Raw genomic sequence first — 16,495 nt, 5'->3', positions numbered from 1 at the left:
GGCAACCCTGTCTAGGAGGAGAGATCTGAACTCTCATTGTCACCCACTTTCTCCACTGGCTGACTTCCTACAGTACCCTGCTCTATCTGCCATGTGTCTGTAGAGGAAATCCCTGATAAGTTACAATTCCCTTGCCCTGTGGTAAGCGTGCATGTGTAGATGAAAGAAGAGCATGTATATCTAAAAGCATGCCTTTTCTCTCCACATGCATCAGTTTATCTAATAAAAGAAATTCTTTCATCCTTGAAATTGTATTTGCCTATGTGTACACTGGCTTCTTTGAATTAGTTTACATTAAGATTTGTTCAGATTAGTATGATTCACTGCCCCTTTGTTTAGAAAAATAGTGTATTATCTTTTTGGACTGGGACCATGTTTTCATTAAATGCGATGGCTGTATTACCTAAAGGGACCTTGACCTTTGATTTGGACCTCTTGTCTTTGCTGTATGAAAAATAATACGCAGCTCTCATGGATTTGGTGAGATCAGTGTGTTTAGCCCTAGTTACTGGACAGATGAGGTACTAAACCTATTTGACTACCCTGTGATAAGTTGGTGTTATCAAAAGGATATGTCATCTAAATATTTAGAGTTAGAAATGCGAAAATGTCAGTCAAGTCTACTTAGTAGGATGCTTGAGAAAAAAATCATTCTCAGTAGCACAGATTTTGGAAGGTGAGGGGAGCTAAGCTTCTGGGTACCCAATGACTATAAAGGCATCGTCTATCTATGGAGCTTTGTGTGCTTGCCTACAGTATGCAAGTAAGATACATAACCAAATAGTGATTTCTACTTCCATAACAGCCGTGTTTATTAAGAAGTATTGGTAAAAAAAAAAAAGAAAATTATCAAGGGGACAGGGAAGCATAGGCACTAAATCGAGGTATCTTAAACAGAATTACTTTCTTCAATGTATGTGTGTGCAGTTTTCTTCTGTGTAGCTGTTTGGTTTGTTCCTTGTCGTGGATAGACAATTTCTTAAGCCATATAGCCTGAACTGTTTTGTTTGGATATTGTAACCCCTTCTCTGAAGTAAGCTGTCATGTTTTAAAAGTATTTAGTCCTGCTTTTTTTTTTTCAGCCTTGCTATCTTTTTATACAGTATTTTAGCAGTGAAGGTTTGTAAAGTTCAGTGAGGTTAGGCTTGTGTCATTTTTTACATCTTTTTCATTTCTGTGTGTGTCATTTTTGAAAACAGAACTTTGTTACTGAAATCATCTTGGCCATCAATACCTGAATATCTTTAAAAATCCAGACCGAAGAGCCCTTTTGCTTTCATAGCCTGAAACTGAGCTCTGCAGGCTCTGCTTCAATTGCAACTACTATTAAAAGCTTTAGGAAGCTGTTGGCTTCATCAGTAGTAAGTAAACCATCTAAATCTCGCAAAACAGAGTTTAAGTTTCTGGCAAAATGGTATTTTGAAGCAATTTAATTTAATAAAGCTCCTTTTTGCAGGAAAATCTTCAGTATAACTGTTTAAGCTTACTCATGAGGATCGCTATGTAAAGAAGTTTCTGAGTATCAGGAGAGTAAAGATGATGTGTTTACGGGAGCAAGCAGGAAATAAGTAGAGAATGCCTGAAATAAATAATTTTCAAAGAGAATAAATTTATATTGAGCTCTGCATTTCTGATCTGTTTAATCAAATGTATTCATGTGTAAGTGCTAAATGCAGTAAGAAATGTGTACCTAGAACTCTGTATTTTGTTCTTTAGACAGTCACTCGTTTGGCTTCCCGCTCCAGAAGCATTTCAGTTGTCGCAGTCAGATATCACAGAAAAAAATATAAATTTCTTAAATGTATTTATTTACTGTGTTTGATGTTTCGCATCATTACAGAGAAAGATAAAGACCATTTCCCAAGATATTTAATAAAATCCAATCTTCAAAATTATTGCCCGATCAAGTGCAAACAAAATAAAAGTTAATATGGCTTCAATTTTAGCTGTCAGTAATTTTTACATATTTCAGTCTTTATGCTAATTTAATATTTTAAAGAGCATAACTGCCATTTAGGGAAACACTCGGTATATGTTTAGCATAATATCACGTGGCTTAAATATTCAGCTTTGGTATTTATGTTTTGAGTTCTTTGACCGTGTTTGATAGAGATGTAGTCAAGGACCTACCCGAGGATTGTGCACATTTAGATACTGAATGATGCACTAAGAAAGGCTTTTGGAGTGCTGGATCATTTAGTCCCCACTATAGTGGAAATCAAGCTTCTGCTAATGTAGGGTTTCTATGAATTTTTAAAGCAAACATGAGGTTGTATAATATTATAATGACTGTGTTAATATCCCCAAGTGCCAAGTTTGGTCATATTCAAATCAATATTTGGTATTACTTTACAAATGATACTTTAATTGTTAAAATATGGTTAGCGATATACAAGTGAGATTAAAGAGTTGGTACCTGTCTAAACATAGATCTTCACTTTACAATACCTATATTGTTCAGGCCTTGATACCATGAGTTAATAAACCATATACTTGCAAAAATAGGGGTTCATGTAACCTAATGTTTCATGAAGAAAATTTACCTTCAATGACATGTTTCATTCTTCAGATTACAAAACATTTTTATGATTTATTATCATTAAGGAAATTAAGGTACTTCTCTTTGTGCTTACTTTATGGGTGGATGTGAAATTAGCATACCTAATAAAGAGATACCTTTTATTCATGAAAATTACAGTCTTTTCAGAAACTATATTGAGATCCCCCAATTGATATAGATGCTGTATTTGAATGTCAGCATTGCTATGTCTCAATGCCTTGGGAAGCATAGGAAAATGAAAATATATAATATCAGTTTTCTTGAAAATCCAGTTCTATACATACATACTGAAGATACCATGATCAATTTAGTTATGATCGTTACGTTATCGATTATGCAAATTAAGAATGAGAAACAGAGAAAAAATACAAACGTTTCGTAACAAATTCTTGTATAGAGTCATCAGAAGTAAGCAACGTCAATAGTTTAGACTAACCACAACTGATTTGGTAACTTGGTATTACAAGAAATGAAGAAAAGCACAATTACAATCATACAGAAGTCAGCTGCTTTATATTTTTATAATACTACTGAAATAACCACAAAGGAAATTTAAGTAGCTACCTTAGAGTTGTAAGCTTGTGCTGCAAATGAAAACGAGCACAAGAATTTTAAATTACTGCTTTTTTAAGTGACCTTCAAGTATTTAGGAGAAAAAGTACAGGATATCGTAGAGGTACAGTAAATAATTTAATCCTTTAAGGAGAGAGAATTATCAGGCAGCAGAATATTTCATTTAGTCTGATATCCATGGTACTACATGAAAAACACTATCTTTGTGCAACAAGAAGTGGGGCTTTTATATAGTAAACTAATTGAAGGAAGAAACTAAAGCAGATTCACTCAAGAAATTGCCACTGTGTAACTTAAATCTTGGGTACAATTTTGTTTTGTGCAAAAATTGTTTAACTCCTGAAAGGCTTGTTTATTCAGACAAGAGATGATAAAAGGAAGAGATACAGATCAAGTGGTTGATGACAAAGAACAGTCTTCAGCCAAACTTGAGCAACGGGCCTCTTGCTACATATTGTTTGTTGCGTCTTTGAAATTCCCCAGAACTTAGCTAAGATGAGTCAAAAATTAAAAAAATATGTTTCTTTTTGGCCATGTAGTTTTCTTTTGTTTGTTTATTCCTGGAACATTTAAAAATATTTTGAGGAGAAAGAAAGGATATAAGCTAGAAAAAATGCTTAACAAATAGACTGAAAGAGGTAGACATGAGATGTAAATAAGACACTTTCCAGGTACAGTTTTTAATTACCTGTTTCCTGTAATGAATTATCATTCTATATTAATATAATAGCAAGAAACAGTAGATCAATACATAAAAGCTTATATAAAAATCTTATATAAAAGTTATATAAGACATGTACAATTTGTTACAAATAAGTGGTGTGGGCTTCAGAATGTTAATTTTACACACTTCTCAACTGCAAGAGTCTAGAGCCTTACTGTTGAAGCCTCATATGATCCAAACAGAATATAATCATTCATATTCATGAATGTAATGCCCTGTAATTAGAAAATAGCAAGCAACTAATTCTGCCCCTCACTCCCAGTACTCTCTCATGGTACACCACTTCTAGGGGTTGACTTTGAGATCTTATTTCCAGTTTTGTACATTGATATATGTAATGTTACAAGACTCTCTTAAAAATATCGTCATGCTGAACAAACCCCAGAAAATTTAACCAAATTGAAGACAGGCCCCCAGACTGTTAATGAGGAAATACTTGCAGTGTTCCAAATGGACATCGCCAATCATGAGCAGCTGGCTTTGATCCCTACTGGCACGCATTGAAAGGTGATTAAAAATACATATATGCTTCCGTAAGACATTGTGTATTTTCCAAAAGAAGCAGTAATGTCCACATGACTGCTGTGCATCTCAGTAGATGAGGACACAGACTGGTTCCCACTGATGCAAAATGCAGGCTTTCCTCACTGTGGTGTGTTTGGTTACAGAAGGTCTGTATTATAGATGAGTTTGAGAAACTCCTAGCAAGATTCTTTCAGAGTAATAGCTGTCCTCATTGGGTTTACCTTCCCCTTCCTCCCCCTTCTCATACCTGTATCCTGGCCCCATTCAGTGACTGCAGACATCTACTCAGTAACCTAACACAAGCTAGAGCTCCACGTTCTGCCTTCACAGCTGGTCTCCAGTGCGATACAGGCTCCTCAGGAATATTCTCTGTACTTGCCTGGTGGTTGTAACTGAGTTGAGGACACACAAATAATGCTGTTTCTGTTATACTTCAAATCACAGGGATTTTATTGTTCTCGGAGGATTTGTGTAAATAACAAGTTTGGGTTGGTTACACTGAGTATCATCTGTTCTCCAGGAAAAATTGAGATTATAAAAAAAGATAGTAGCTTGTTTTCATCGAGATAAATACATATAAAAAATTGTGATGGTGGAAATCTGGGGTCTAGAATTTAGACTAACACAGTCTTAATCTGGTTTCTACTATCTGGACTAATTTTTGTAACCTTATGTTATCATTAACAGAAGTTTCTTAGCCCAAGGCAGTGTTTCATTTAAAACTACAGGAGCAAAGTAAATGAACTAAAGCACTGTAGGTTTTTCAAAACTGAAAAAACAGAAACAAGATATTGTAGTCTTTCATGGAGGAAAGACACGGTAATGTCAGTCTCATGTAACTAGCTGGAAGGATTTGAGGAAGTTTCTAAAGATAATCAGTTTAAATCTAAATATTATGATAAAATCCTTATTGCCTTGGCATATCCTAAGAAAAGGGCTTTATTCAGGTGACCTACTTGGGGTTGATGGGAATAGACTTACATCTGATGAGTCTCTGCACAGTTTGAGTTGTCACTGGAGCCGTGGCTCAGATGGGAGGAAATAAGTCGTATTTACCTGACTTCAGTGCAGTTGGGATGTTAAGTAAATTTGTTATCAAATTAGCAATTTGTATTATAATTGCATTGGCTCTAGTACAATTATTCTTAAATTCACAAATAAATCATATAGATAAATAGACTTATAATGTGTGGTATGCTAAAGCCATGTAATACATGTATATAAGATAATGAAATCAATTAAATGTAATACAGGTCATCAAAAACTAATAGATAATTAAAGATTCCAAACTGTGATAGCTAAGACCAAGTTCTTAGGTAGTTGTGCGATCATTATAGTTTTACAAGAGGTATAAAAACAGACATGATAATTTTTAATAAGGAGAACAATACATAATAATACCACCTTACTCTAATATTTTTGTCATTATATGGAATAAAGACCTTTATGTCCAAAACTGATCTACTCTTAGACAAATTGTTCTCCCACTTGATAGAAAGGTCTGGGGCTTTTAAAAAAAATACTATATTTATATTCAGGAGGGCTCAGTTTTGTTTGTTAAATTTTTTCACTTAGTGTATATAATCCATGGAGGTAATAGTTTAAGTGAATTGGGAATCTGCCTGGGATTTGTCCGGAGTAATTCGTACTGGAATATTCTCATGCCTCATAATGTGGAGACAGGGAAACGAATCTGAATGCAGGATGTTGCATTTGCTGGATCTATGAATAAAAGATAATGAGGTTTTTTTCTATATGTTTTTATAACAAAACAGGTTTGTCATTATTTATTCCTTCACTTAACTAGAGTTGGTTTTTTGTTTCAGTTTAATGCTTCATTTGATATGAATTGTTTTATTTTACTGAATCACTATAGATGGCAAGAATCCCTATTTCAGTTTCCGAAGGCTTGAATAAAACATTTGAGTAGCATTTTTAAATTTTTTTTAACTGTACCGAACTACATCACTTTTCTCAAGTTTTACCTTATTTTTCTTTTGGAAACACAGAACTAAATTCACTAACATATCTTGTCTTAACTCCTATTTCACTTGTCTAGACCCAGGAATATCATTACCATATGTGTGCAAATAAAACAGTGTTTTCTTCTTTTGAAGATAGTTAATAGTAATCTATCACCAAATAAACTGGTAGACAGCACGGAAAGGAGTCTAGTTTCATTTGTTGGAAAGGGGACGGTGAAAAAACTTTGGCAACATGAAACCATCTTTGGGAGTGTTGAAAATAGTTCATGAATCGCCTGAAAATTGGCAGTGTTAAATAGAAATGAGGAACTTTTTACAGAGACAGTTTAATTAGCTTTGCTAGTTTGTGTTGGGTTCTGTGTACCAGGGAAATTTTAATCCAGCTTTTAAATACCTGTTTCAGATTAGAACACCACTTTCAAATTTGTATTAGCCTTCATATGGTGTCAAAGTTTCATTTCAGTCCAAATCCCTAAAAAAAACCCTGCAAAATGGTAATACTTTTTTTTCCTTTAATCAGGATGCTTTAGACCGTCTTTTAAAAGTGTAATTTTCAGTGAGAATACTCCACATTTAATACAGAGCTAGCTAAAATAAGAATCTGGTTTATTACATACAGTCATGGAGGAAGGAGAATTATTAACATATTGGAATTAAAAAAACAAAGTGTGTGTGTGTAGTTCAAATTATCTATATCCTTGAAGACATTTTGGCAAGACATTCTGATTCACCATTTCAACTGTATGTTTAAGTGATTTGGAGTATTTTATAAAAAGCCCACAACTGATTTAATAACTAGCAGAAGCTTCACTGAGTTGGTTGCTGAATGTTATTAAGATCTTTGTAATTTTTTCCTTTGTGTATTTTATTGGCTTTAACAACAGAAATTTCAACTTGTATAGTGAATATTCACAGACCTCATCCAGAGAATCTTTTGAATGTGGAGAGCTATTTTATTTCACTTTCTCTTTTTAGACTTTATTTTCCACAGTTTTTAAATGTGTAATTTCACATCATTGGATCCTGCAACATTAGAAACATTATGTGGTTCTGATTGCCTTTATAACTGAAGCTGCATTTTTTTTTAAATAACAGTGCGATTGAAGGATAGAATAATATAACAAATGATAAGACAGTCCTACAGCCTAGAGAACACTCAGTAGGATGGAAGGAAGGGACCCAATTATCATCTATAAATACTTGCAGAGTAACTTGTATAGATGAAGGAAGGAATTATTCCCAGTCTGGGAAGATATCAAGACAAAGAATAATGGCCTGAAGCTATTAGAAGCAGTTTTTAACAATGGGCTACAATTGTCAGCTGAAGCAGACGGTAAATCCCCGCTGAAGTCAAACTGAGGAGCTCTCGGTCGGTGCAATCACTGGAACCAGTCGTTCCCAGTTTTCCGATTCTGTCGGTTTTGCAGACAAGACTTAGCTCGCTTATTTGAGAATGAGGTTTTGCCTGTTTTAAGTAGAATCGGCTGGGTGGATATCTGATGTCTTTCTCCCACACTTCTTACGGCACACTGCCTTCCCCCTGCATTAGTCCTGGTGGTCTCTGTTTTTTCTTAATCTTCCCATATTCACTCTTAACTACCAAGCCACTTCAGTCTGGCCCAGTTGTCTCCAGGCTATAACTGGCATCAGCAGAGCCTTCATCAGCAAGGTGGGAATGATCCTCACCTCATTCAGGGAAATGAGAAAATCAGATCACAGTGAAGCAAATTAAACTTCACCTCAGATCTACAGGCCATTCGCAGTTTTCTTATATAGAGTAGTGCCATATTTACAAATAAAAGACCTACCCGGGGAGAAGTCCACAGGGCACAGTGTGCCTAGCCCACGTATCAGGACCAAGCTTGAAAAGAGCAGACACAGGGATGCGCTGGACTACCTGCCAGGCTCAGCAGAGTTCAGCTAAATAAATGACTGTGTGCTGATTAAGGCAAGTTAGAGCCCATCACTGACAGTTTTGGCCCAAAGCAGGAACCCGTGTCCACTTCTCTCTTCACTCCCAATAGCCGTTGTCTTACTGACACGGTACACCGTGGTACCGTGGGTGGCTGAGGCAGGAGGTGTGGGGCACTGCCATGCCTTGTAGTAGGGCAGGCAGCACTGAGCCCAAGCCAATCGTGGGCAGATGGTGCCACATTAGCAGTGGAGGTGAGCAGGAGCACTGCTGGAGGAGATGGGAGGGATGAAGGCTGGAGTTTGGAGGAGAAGGGGAAGAGGAATGAAGGTGTTGGGTATTTGGAAGAGAAAGGGAAAAGCTGTTGTGTAAAGATGTGTAAGGTGCACAGAGAGCTGATCTGATGCTCACCTGGCTGGTCCCTGTGGTAGTCAAATCAGTCAAAACAGAGGAAACTCATTCTCAAATGAAAGATGCGGTGGCATTCTTCCCGCACTGTGGGCGCTATGGATTCTTGCTGAGAAAGAAAGTTGCTGCCTGTTGAATTACCAAGACGTTCTGAAGTGCCTCGATCCTTTCTACAGGTCTTCCCTCCTCTTCTAGAATCAGCTGTGTTTACTCAGCCAGAGAGGAAGATCACAGCTTTAACAGTTTGGAGTATGTGTTATTTTGCAGGGGTGCAGAAGCATAAAGCAAGTTCATGCAGGGAGGGGAAACCTGAACAAAAATGTGTGAGGTTTGCAGATGGATTACGAGAACACAAAAAAAAAAATGGTGGGATGATGTGCACTGCAGAGCTATAGTTATGTGTGTTGTTTTGTATTATTTTTTGCTACATAAATACAGTTTAATCACTCAAATAGCATATGGTGAATAAAGGTAAGAGACGGAGTTACTCCTGCCATCTGCTGCTCCTGAGATCATTGCCAGCATATTACAACTCTCTTTCTGCTAGACTCTCATACAGCTTTGAATCTCAGGCTTTCAATTTCTTGAAGAATTATGTTCTGATTTGTAAGCCTGTAGGTTGGGTTTTATTTAAAAAAATGGATTTAAAGATTTATGGAACAATTGGGTGAAAAAGCTACAAGTTGTTTTGTTTTATCTTTTCATCATTTTATTAAATCCTTCAATGCATTCAGCTATTTCATCTCATATGAATTTCACCTCTAAAACATTATCCATAATTTTGTATTCCAAAATGTGGAAATGCTAGGAGGAACAGAACCACTGTCATCTGTTCAACTACTCCTCTCAGAAACAAAATGCGTAAACCAAATTACTAAATTTGACCAAAATATCAGAGAAGTTGCTTTCATTTTAAAAGTCAGATACTCATTATAGAGTGTGCTTTTGGTAGAATTAATTGAATAGATTATTTATAAATCTTTTTGGCCGCTACGCAGTCCACTTTAAGGCTATTAGGTGAAGAAATGAAAAAAATAAGAATTTTGAAAATAAGATTGAGGTTTTCAAAGAGTATTGAAATTTTTGCATTCTGCTAGTCAGGATAGGTGATTTCAAACACTTTTAACTTTTTCTGTTTTAAAGAAAATGCCTTAAACTAGTCATCCCAGCTTTACTTGAATTTTCTGCACTCTGGCAGTGTCCTAAACATCATTTGAGCTCTAGTTCTTGTGTTGCTCTTCATCAGCCTGTGCACTGTTTACAAGAGGAATATTTAATTTTAGTAAGACATCTAGAGGACTGTGTATTGTTTTCCGCTTTGGTAAAACACCTACGTTATGGAAGCATGTGTATTTCCATTAGGACAAACATATATTTTGGTGACAATCAGAGACTTGAAGCTAATTGTTTTGTTGGCTCTAATTGGCCTGTTCTTCTACTTGCTCTTATTGTGAGGGGATGAAACTTAAAAGGCAGCTTTTTAGGACTGAAATAATTCTTTCCTATTTTTTGAAGTTAGAAGAATAGTGCTTGCAGGGCAAAATTACCTGACTATCTATGATGTTAAGTGAGGAAAAAGGTAACCAGCAGTATTTTCTAGATTTAGATCCCTCAGAGTGATGAGGGATTTTCTGGAAAAGAAATAAGAGCACCATAACAAAAAGAGGTGTAAAAGAAGGCATTTCTTGTAATAGTTATTCCAAGGGACACACAATCCTGGCTTTATATCAAAGTATGCTTCCCAAAAAGAAAGGAAAATCCTCAGTAGCTTCCCTAGAATATGCATTTTCAAGAGTTTTTCTGTTGTTGTTGAAAAGTTGCTATTTGAGCTTGTGACGGTTTGACAGCAGAAGGGGGATGTGGCAGGGTGTACACCTGCTACGTGACAGCATGCCCGACTGCATGACAGCGCACCCCTGCAGCTCAGTCCAAACCCCAAACCACAGCCGCATGTGAAGCAGAGCTTGCTGGGTGCCAGATGCCGGTTGTCATCTGAGAACATGTAAAATTAAGACACAGTTTGACAGTTTTTACCATTTTAGTCGTGTTCTTACTTTCCGTCACGTAACAGTACCTCAGGACAAAATACAGTCATCTTTAATACTACTGCTAACAGAAAATGCTATGAAAACAGCATTTTTCCTATATCAGGTATGTAGAGCCCAGTGCAGCACCTAGTAAAATAAGAGGGGTTTGTTCTGTCTCCCTTTCCCGTTCCCTTTTTCCCTTCCCCCTTCTCTCCCTCCCTCTCTCCTGCCCCTTAATTTTCTCCCCCCACCCCACCCCCCTAAACTTCAGAGGGTTTTGAATAGCCCCGTAAGGAGAAGAAATATGCTTTAAGGAAAGATGCATGTAGGTCTCCGGAGCACAATAGAACCATAAAATCTGTCTCAGGGGCTTAATTAGGTTTGCAATTAATTAATATTTGCAAACCACTTTGAGAATCTGGGTGCAAATTATTATTATTTTCATGATGTCGCTGCTGAGACAGATGAACGGGAAGTAGAAACAAAAGGATAATCAGTACATTCGTGAAGAGCTTCCACTGCCCCATTAGGATCATTAACAACTGCTGCTTCTTATGTATCATTTTCATCTAATATTAGTTTTCCCACTCTGGTGAAGGGAAAAGTACAAGAGCTCAAAATTTATGAAGTCTCACCAGCTAATGAGACAGAAAATACAATAAAAAGTGAGAGGTGGAGAAAAAAAGATTTTTTTTTCAGCGATTTGGAATATCAGGTGGGGAACAGGGAAGAGTCATTTGTATGACAAGTACATAATTTCATAATTTATTATTATTATTTGTTTACACCTAATAAAATCTTAAGTGCTGTCTCCACACAATTTCCTAATTTTGTGAAACGATTTTGTTTTAATACATATGGGCATAAAGGCTTTAGATGGTCCCCAACTGATTTTCACCGTCTGATAATAATATATTGGACAAAATAGCATTGCTGTTTGTGTGGGAGTTAATGCTTTTGAAAAGAGCTAATACACTTAACTACAGTGTATTAACAGTGGGCGTTCTGCTTATTTTTATGGCAAGCTTTAGCACTGTGCAATTTTCCTGCAACATGGTAACAATAATCCACTTCATGCTGCCACTTAAGTATTTATTGAGCATTACAGTAAAAAAGTCATGGGAAAATCAGATATTAAAAAAAAACCCATATTACATCTTGGTATGGCATGGTGTCCATAAAAGAAAACAGTGATGAGGAAGTTCAATGCAGTTTTTTTTAAGATTAGTATAGGCTATTCCAAAAAAATAAGACATACATATGGCATGTTTTTTGCACTACCTTTACAAAAGAAAGAATGCTCTGACTAAGAAATGAAGTCCACAAATTCACATCAAAAGTTCATTGCAATCCCTGGTTAGTACCGAGCTGAACATCATGCAGAAAGCCAAAAACCCTCCTAGGAAAGCAGAAGAGACCATAGCAAATGCTAACGCACAGGCCCACGCTACCTCACTCACACAGTACGGTGCCTCCCTGGGGTCCCATGGAACAGGTCCACCTGCTTGGCATTACGGAGGGTGAAGGGTTGTGGCATATACGCCCCTTCCCCATCCCAGGTCCTCTGAGGGTGATGGTTGTTCTCGGCGCCATGGGGAGGAAGAGATCTTCATGGACTACTGAGATTGTATGTGTCTTTGTGTAGTTAACTATTTGTGCCCATGCATGCCAGTAGGGTTGGTCCTGATACACTATGGGATGAGGCTGGTTGCCAGCACCTTCATGCAAAGGGATGATAATGGCCACAGCAATATCTAAAATGGCCTTCTTAAATAATTGTTCTGAAAAATATGTTTTTAAGACGATAATATTCTTACAAGTTCCAGGAAGGAGTGAATTCTTACAGTTGGAAAAGGCTCTGCACATAGGCTTCTGAACACAAAATTACATGGCTTGGCTGTAATTTTGGAAGTGTACACAGAAGGTAGTGGGAAGCAGTATCACAAAGGGTGTCCTCCATAAAGAGCTTCCCAGTTTGCATAGTAGCCATTCATACCAGTCTACAAAAGATGTTCTACGAGAAGGCTGCAGTGCAAATGAGTAAGTCTGCATAAAACCGCACGAGCATCATAAGGCAATGGAGAAGCAATGCTCAAAAGGCAAATGTCATACAGAACAGCTAAACACGAAGAAGCCTAGAAGTACTTGTTTCATTTTGAATAATACCATAGAGCCCAGATACATGGGGGCAGCGCTCTGCATAAGATGACCCTATGTCACTACCTCTGGGTGTTCAAGGGGAATACATCCAACTCCTAGGGCAGATCCACCTAAATGAAGGGTGTAGAATAAGTAAGTTATATTTTAACTACACATTTGGTAGCACAGGTCTGTAAAGGAGAACATCCTACAGCCATCTACCAAAATTTGAGCCTTTGAAACAACTGAATTCGCTAGGAAAGACATACTAATTTATCTGTAAACTTGACTGATTATCAGGGCATTTGTTTATGCAGTTATTCCGATCATTGGGCATTCTTTCTAGTGTCTTTGTTGGGTTGTAAAACAGGACTGTAAAACATCTCTCCATAATCAACTTCTTCCTTGTGCTCTGCAAGTTTCTTAGACTATGATTTTTTTTCTCAGGCATTACTACTGGGCAGGGCTCTGCAAAACATTTTCATCTTAACACAGTTAATTTTTACAGGGAGTACCAAAAGTCTGAGTGTTCACCTAGGCGGCTTTGTCCTTTTGTGTGCCATAAAGAAATTTGGAGCTTTCATATAAAATTTGTTTTGGAAGGTGATTAAGTAAACGTGCAACTTTTTGTTTTCATTTGAATGAAGCAGGAACCCTGCCTTACACTTGTCACTCATTTTTGATGTGATAGAAAAAACTCCTCCTTGTAATAATAACACATTTTTTTTGTCTCACACAGCTTTCCTTTATGCTTCACTTGGTTTTATTCAAATGAAGGTGACACCACAAGTAAGACCCTGATAAAACTCTGTGCCCCCTACTTTCCAGGGTTCCCTGAAAGATTTATAGCAGGTGTTTACAGTTAAACATCTGCATTATCCTTCATTAAATTTTGTTTAATGATTTATATGCATCAGTAGTCCCTTTGATACATGACAAAAATTATAAACATCAGAGAACAGAAAAACTAAAAGCCTTTTTTACCAAACCAGACCCTCCTGAAGAAAACTTCACGAAAGATGATCCTTAGAGAGATAACTGCACAAACATGGAGAGAAATCATTATCAAACACGGTATTACATTGCTCCCTGCTGCATTCTGTGGGTTCTTTCAGTGTGTTAAACAACAACTGGAAAAAACAATACTTTCACTTGAAAATGTAGCAGAATGGCTGTGCTACAGTCCCTGGTCCCCATATGCACATGTGTGGAGTGACTTGTGCAACCTGGAGTCCAGCCTCTCAGTGTATCCCACTTTGAAATGAGGGCCCAAGTCTACGGTCCCGTGAGCCCATCCCTTAAGACGCCTCGGTGTACAATAGCTGTTTAAAATATTCCTTGAACATGTTTGACATATTTAAGCATACGCTTCATCTCATCTGCCTTCAGAGAGCATTTAAGTAACACAATACATATAATCAAACATTTTTTTCTGGATGATTGATTATCATAAGCTTTAAGACCAAGTTTCTTTTAATCTCATCTTTTTCCTGGTCCAAATCAAGGCTTACGTTTGAAAGGTGTGGAAATGTATAGTGTTTATATGGTAATCATCTTTTGCTGTCATCGTTTTAAGTCACCTTCCAGACAAAAGAAATATTAGCTGCTGAACGATCTGCTGGCTCCATAATTAACACAGGATTGATCACTCTTCCCCCATCCCCTACATTAACAGGCTGCAGTGCCCAGCCTGGTTATGTCTCCCACGCACACCTAACACCACAGTTTCTGTCCTCCCACCAGATGCTATTCAGTTTTCTGTGTAACTGGGTATATCCCTGTAACACAGGCCAAAAGCAACCCAGCTTCTCGTCCTGCACTTACTGTGGCTTCTCGAAAGAGCAAACAAATCCTGCTGGCACCAGGTTTGCGTGGCAGACCTGGTCCCCAGATTCTGACCGTCTTGAAAGTGTAAGAAGGACTACCTTAAGAGACTGCAGAAGAAAAACTTTGTCCCAGTTCTGGCTTCATCAAAACTGAGGTGAAGGCCTTCTGCATGGGGGACGATGGCTGGGAAATACGATCCAAGAGTGTTGCCAGCTATAACTCTTAGGGATAGAGAGATCATCTGTATCTGCTTCTTAATAATTGTCACAGATCAAGCTCTGTGGTATTTCTTTATGTCTTTGAGAAGAATTATAATTTTATCTTTTATAAAAATGTTATATTGGTGAAGTGAAAGTGGAAATTTATGCAAAAATGGTTAGTAATGAGTCAATCACAATTCATATTATTCATACTCATGCCATAATTGATGCTGATAAGAAAGCGGAAGCCTTTTGTTCAGTCCCTCAATGCTTAGAACAATGCAGTCGTGTTTTATTTTAAACTTTGTAAATTGTCTATTTTCTGAAATTGCAAATGATCCATTTCTAAACATAAGCATTCCATGTTGTAATCCCTTGATTTTATTTTAATGTGAACAATGCCATTCACTGGCTCCAAGCATATATCTAAAGATTTTAAATTTTAACAATGAATATATTCTGTGTTGAATACTTACAAAGATATTCAATTATATACAGTTATTTATTAGGTGGAGAACTAATTGAATGTCTCTTCTAAGCAGTGTGTCCCTGGAATTTAAATAGAACTGTGAAGAATCCTAAGAGGCTGTCACATACTGAGGGAATAAGAGTATGAGAGTAGTGGGTAACATAATCTAAAAAGCAATAGACTTTGGACTTTTGTCCAAAAAGGAACAGGCTACTGTAAACTACCTTTTACTTTATCTAAGTAAATTACCTTCATCATTGCAGTACTGGCACAATGTAGACAGAAAGGGGCCGGTGACCCCTTCCTCTCTCCCACCCGTGGTTTTTCCCCAGCGTAATGGGGTTGCAACATTCTGCTGGGAAGTGAGAAGTGGAGGTTTGAACCATGGCAGGCTACAGAAGGAATTAAACCAGGAATTAATCCCACGTCCTCTGTATTTTGACCCTACAACAGTATTTAAAGAGTAAGCACTTCTCATGTTTTGGTTGTGAAAGGAGGAAGCAAGGCACCTGAACAAGTTAGGGTGGATTTGGGGCTTTGAAACCCTATCTGACATAGGCACTGCCTTACAGGCCGTAAAAAAAAGATACCTAAGCTGCAAAAGGAGAAGAATTTGAGGCACACCCTTCCCTTAGTGTTTCTCTTGGCTAGTTTCAACAGCTCCCAGCTCAGCCTTACTGTCTGCTCTGAATTCCTTTCCGAGTCATCCAGTTCTCCCACGGGCAGGGACCTGAGGCACCTAACCCAGTCCTGAGCAGCTCAGTCTGGATCCCAGGCATTTAGGATGAGAAGTAATGACCCTCAGTATTGCTGGACCCAAATCCCTTTGCACATTTAACGCCAAACACATGCTAATCTCCTACTGCTGCAGAAATTATCCCCAGTCACTCAGTAATAAACTGGCCAGAAGCTGTGCGGGGCACTGTGTGTATTGTAAGAGGAAAAACGGGCAAGAGAGATGTTAGCCCACCATTAAAAATGGACATGGTGTTCGGTTAGATAGTAATGTAGACTTTGTAGATGTGTAGCACAGTGTTAAAGATCTAAACAAAGTTACAGTAGTCATGTGTTAAAAAGGATGTGATGTACAGATTGCAAACCGTGGGCTCTGATTGATGTGAAACAATTTTAGAGAATGCTGCTTTC

The 16,495-nt window shown here is 37.5% G+C and overlaps 2 protein-coding genes across 5 annotated transcripts in view; both read left to right on the top strand.

The window, feature by feature from the left end:
• The window catches only part of LOC137665946 (ubiquitin-conjugating enzyme E2 E2), a 232,273-nt gene that overhangs the window by 145,609 nt on the left and 70,169 nt on the right, over positions 1-16,495 (top strand). The window lies entirely within an intron of this gene.
• Positions 12,298-16,495, top strand: part of RPL15 (ribosomal protein L15) — a 206,351-nt gene continuing 202,153 nt past the window's right edge. The window contains exon 1 of the mRNA XM_068405460.1: positions 12,298-12,307. The gene's annotated coding sequence lies outside the window, so the exon portion shown is untranslated. The remainder of the gene's footprint in view (positions 12,308-16,495) is intronic.

Source organism: Nyctibius grandis, chromosome 7, assembly GCF_013368605.1.
Source record: "Nyctibius grandis isolate bNycGra1 chromosome 7, bNycGra1.pri, whole genome shotgun sequence".
Lineage (NCBI taxonomy): Eukaryota > Metazoa > Chordata > Aves > Nyctibiiformes > Nyctibiidae > Nyctibius > Nyctibius grandis.
The sequence above is the reverse complement of the archived record's forward strand: the minus strand, read 5'-3'. Positions and strand labels throughout refer to the sequence as shown.